Below are 5122 nucleotides of genomic sequence, written 5' to 3' on the forward strand. Positions count from 1 at the left end.
CACTTTATAGGAGCATATTAACATTCATTCAAAGATCTTTCCAAATATGTGCCATTTTGAAGATTAAATACATAAACCATCATACACGATGAAAACCTGTGTACTTAGGAGCTTGAACTGAAGCTTTTTCAGCCTCGCTTGGTGACAGCTTTAGGTTGTACAGCTGGACATCATCACATTTTCCATATTTGCTCACAGACTGTGCAATGCATTGCCAATGACTTATAGAGGTCAGAATCTGGAAGACTTTCTGAATACTTCTGAATCCTGCGTTTGTCACGTACACACATCGTATCGCTGCTCAAATACTTGTTTAAAGGCAATAGGACGAGAGAACATATGGGCTCACATGGTTTACAGAATTATCTCTGTCCACTTCTAAGTCAGATTCTGCACATTTTTATGACCAGAAAGAAATTGCAGGTATGTTTCAGTGGAAGTGTGGTGGTTAATCTGTAGCTTGCCACACAAACACACACTCATGCACACAAACACACACACACACACGTTCACACTCATATATACGCCCATACACAAACAGACCCACCATGGTGAGTGCTGTGAGTAACTGTAGATTACAGAGCTGTCAAATTGGCTGCTGGAAGGAGGCAATTAGATCAGGGGATGTCTTGCTAATGGGCTGCCTGACCCCAGACACACTCACATGCACACACACACACACACACACACACACATGCACCTAAACAGAAACTGTGCATTTCTCCATTACCCTCCTGAACCTTGCCCCCAAACAAAAGCAGAGTACTGTTGTATGTAAGGCTGCCTTTAGGCCCAGAGAACTCACACACACCAGGAGTGCAGGATATGCAGAGGCATGCACCACACTAAGCCCTGACACACAGGTATGAAAAAGATTCCACTGGAAAACCACTGGTATACTGCACACTTTCCCAGGATCTCTCAACTATTAATAAACACTGTGTGTGTTGTGTGTTCCCACGTGCATGTTTGCGTGGGTCCATAAGAGTATATATACATATATATGTGTATGTGTGTGAACAAGTGGGTGTGTTCCCGTGCACACGTATTATACAGACAGAGGATTCATTGTGATATGGTTGTGTCCCTTAAGGCGTTGGAATCTGGCACATTGTCTTTGTCGGAAACTCAAACCATTTACAACTCTCGACTTGTTTTGATCCTTTCAGAAAATTCCATTTCCTGCGGTCGTTCGGGGAGTGACTCTAGAGAAGCCTCTGGAAGGAAAAGCCTCATTATGGCTTCAGTGTGAGTTGGAAGCTTGGCTCGAGGGTCAGTGCCAGCCTCACCACCGTAGTTTCCCTGTGTGAGACAGAATTGTGGAGGAAAAGGTGAGTGTTAGATAAGAGGAAAACCCTACAGGAGTTCTTTGGTACTGGATGTAAATGCAATCTGTTGAGTGGGATGCTTCATTTTGTCTGTCACAGTTTGAATATTCGTGTGATTTGGCTATTAAGTAATATAGTCATTAATTTAGTCACAAGGTTTTTTCCTAAAATGAAATGTCAGGAAACTCAACTGTAAAAGAATAAAGCTTAAACCACCTGTTATGGGTTTTTCCTGAAGCTTCCATGTGCAGTCCTTTTCCAATTCTTTTCTAATCCCTGGCCTCGCCCTGCTGGTCAGCCCAACTTCGGTTTTCCACAGAAATGAAGAGTTGGGGAGTTGGTCCTACCAAAAAAAAAAAAATTAAACATCGCCAAGGGAGGGATAAGACTTAAAACTGTGCCTCATCACTCCGTGTATGCACATAATTCTGCATCCCTAAGCATTCACTTGTCAGCTTTCATCCACTTGCACTATGTTTTCCAGTGTGGCTTTGCGTCCTCACATGCATTTGTGTCTGTTTGTAGGTTTGTATGTGTAAATGTGTGTTTTTGTATGTGATGTAATGTCTGAAGGAGCCACTCTGCTCACTGCCAGAGCGCCACTGCTCCAGAAATACAACCAGAATGACCTCAACTGATGCAAATTTCATGGACAGTGTGAATCAAGGAACTGGAGCATAGTAAGGAAAAGAGAAAAGAGTGAGTGAGAGAGAGAGGGAGGGGCGGAGGGAAGGAGGAAAGTCTGAAGATACACTGTATGACCAAAAGTATGTGGACACATAGCCTGTTCACATATTTTTGTGTGCTCTTAGTCTCGGGCTGTTTTTCATGGTTTTGGCTTCATCGTTTAGTTCCAAAGACTGGAAACAGGGGTAATAAACTAGCCCAGCTTTGTCTGAAGGTAAAAAAAAATCTGTCTACCAGCACCATATCCCATCCAAGAAATAGTTTGACACATAACCCCCTTAAAACCACAAGTTTTTGTTTTTACGATATACTGTAAGATATTTAGAGGTGGTGGTAGTTTTTTACCTTTAGACTGAGCCAGGTTAGCCATTCCCCCCCTGTTTTCAGTCTTCCAGTCCCAAATGTTTTATATCATATAGTGTAGTGTGATATGTATCAGTCAGACTGGGCCTTCCACTTCATCTCAAATGTGCACGCTCAAATACACACATATGTAAAGCTTTGAAGAAGCTGTCTGACTCTGATGGGGTGAACAGGTCTGATGGGTGGGGGGGGGATGGGGGATTCTTGGAGCAGGCTGCCTGTCAGGAGGCAGGATGGCTAACCCGCTCTGTGTCGCACAGACTTTGTTTTCCAGCTTATTTCTGTGCAACGTGTTTGAATGGGCGTCATGCATACTGTATGTCCTTGCATGCAGATGTGAACGCTGGGTTTGTGTCAGAAAGAAAAAGAGAGAAAGAGAGACACACATGCAGAAAGAGAGAGCGAGAGAGAGGTTATTTGTGTGAGGGTAGCCTGTATCTGTAGCGTGTGACACACAGTGCTCTCTCTGCAGAAGCCAGGCTACAGTTTAGGGACTTGTGCCAAGGGACAGAATAGGCTGTCTGTTTCCTGCCTCTTACTGAACACTGATTGACAGCACAGCTTGTGTGTGTGTGTGTGTGTGTGTGTGTGTGTGTGTATGCCTGACTTCTCCATCTCAGTCTGTGTATGTGTGAATCAAACTGACAGACTGACAGAAACACACCACACATCGCGTGAAGAGGGATGTAAAGAAGTTGCCATCTCCACAGAGAAAAGACACCCTGCCTTCTGTCAAATTGTCACTTATGTACCATGAAGTTTATCTGCTTTTTCTGCTCACAGTATCACACTCACACACACACAAAAACACACGAACAAACCAGTCAGCCTCCATTTAAATAAACAATTCCTCCACAGAACATATTGCGGTTTATTAATTTAGAGTGTCAAATTGCACATGTGAAAACACACACATCCGCAAACACATCCTCATCTCAGCTGTCATGTTTCTGGAGTGTCAGGTTGTGAAGAGCAGAAGTAGCTGCCTCACCTCTGACCTCACAGCAGTCCCTCGAGGTCATGAGGACTACAGACGCATAACATGTGCATCTGAGATTTCAGCATTCAGACAGAGGAAGGGAGAGATCGATGTAGGAGGGGTCACAATGTAATTGTGGAGGTCAAAGCGTCTGCAGAGGAGATAAAGAACAGATAAAGATAAGAAACACATGCTTGCGCACAGGAACAAAGTACTGAGTAAAGGATGTGGCTGAAGAATAGCAGAAGTTGTGATGGGTGTGATAGGAGCTCAGATGAGCAAATAAGAAGAAATCCAGTCGCTCTAAATGATCTATTATTGATGCACTTCTGGACTCATAACTCAAGTCCCCTGAGGTTCGTAGTAGTAGCTGGCATAGTGGAAGACTCAGATGGAAAAGAGTCTGTCTGGCGAATTTGTACCAAATGTGAGATCAGTTTTTTTAAGACCAAAAAGAGACATGATGATTGATCAGATGGGAATAACGGCACACATATTAGGTCAGTCTCTTCTTGAATGCGCCCGTTTTTACACACAAACTGTGATGGGAGTAGTTCAATCAAACACTTCATTTGTTTCCAAAGGGTAATGGGTTGTGCAGCAGTGAAAAGGAAGCACAGGATGACAAAGAAGCAAAGCACATAAACACATCATATGTGGTTTTTTGTTTTTAAAAAGTTCAAATCCTGCATACAAAAAATGTTGGACAAAGCCCCCCAATTCTGATGATGGACAGGTGGGGAGGGAGGGAATTTCAGACGCTGTTTGATGATCCAGTAAGCAATTTTAGGGATACAGAACCCTTAAGTATAGTTGTGAAGTGGGAGGCCCTGCTGGTTCCTGTTTTTGTCCATTCTGCATTCCCATTTCTTTAAATGATCTCTTCAATGTTACTGAACATAGAAGAATAGGATTCTCCTAAAGTCTGTGATTTTGGCACGGATGACAGCTAAGAGTACTACAATACCCATGAGCCGCCATCGCTATGGAGAACAAGCCATGGGTGCAAGGCAGAGCATAACTCATTCAAAACGCATTGAATTCACTCAAAAGTGACCCAGAAATTAAAAGTAAACTGATTCACCAAATCAGTTTTCTCAACACCACAATCTTTAGCTCTTGCCCCCTCCGTGTGTTTGTATGATGTCAGGGCTGATGTGCCTAATCTGTTAATTTTGTGCCACTTGTTTTTTTAGCACCCAAGGATACAGGAGGATGATGTAAGAAGTCACCAGATGAGCTCACTCTTATGACTGTTTTCACAGCTTCATACTTGTGTGTCATCCAGACAAGGTTAGAATAGTTGAAGGATCTGCTGCTAAGTGGCAAAATTTACATGATTTATATCACTCAGTGACACCTACTGAAGAATGTTGTGGGATATGGTTGAAAGCTTCAGAAAAAGTAAAGTAAGTGAACCTTTATGTGTTTGAAATGCCACATAAATTGGCCACTATGCTCATTTTTTTAAATGCACACAGTGGGTAGTTTACATCAGGAGAAAGGAAGGAGAACTATATAAACATTGTATTTTGAAACGATACAGAACTAAATAAATGAATTCCCTTTTGTTGTTGAGGCAACAACACACACTGATGTGGTGTAATTTCTTCTCACAAGACAAGACACAACCGACAAAATATGGGCAGTGCATGGAAACAATATCAAAGCAGAGTGTTAAGCTGACACATAGTTGGTGGAGCTGTTGTCAAGGTGTGTTTTATGTGTTTTCATTAACAAGGGAGGCTGAAGGAGAGTGCAGCGC

General features: G+C 42.7%; 1 long non-coding RNA gene across 1 annotated transcript in view; it reads right to left on the minus strand.

The window, feature by feature from the left end:
- Positions 1 to 3502, minus strand: part of LOC122989303 — a 3547-nt gene extending 45 nt beyond the window's left edge. The window contains exons 1-3 of the long non-coding RNA XR_006405007.1: positions 3370 to 3502; positions 1545 to 1671; positions 1 to 1302 (exon numbers count right to left, since the gene is read on the minus strand). The exon at positions 1 to 1302 is cut by the window's left edge and continues 45 nt beyond it. This is a non-coding gene — a long non-coding RNA (uncharacterized LOC122989303). The remainder of the gene's footprint in view (positions 1303 to 1544; positions 1672 to 3369) is intronic.
- Between the last annotated feature and the right edge of the window lie 1620 nt (positions 3503 to 5122).

This window comes from Thunnus albacares, chromosome 9, assembly GCF_914725855.1.
Source record: "Thunnus albacares chromosome 9, fThuAlb1.1, whole genome shotgun sequence".
NCBI lineage: Eukaryota > Metazoa > Chordata > Actinopteri > Scombriformes > Scombridae > Thunnus > Thunnus albacares.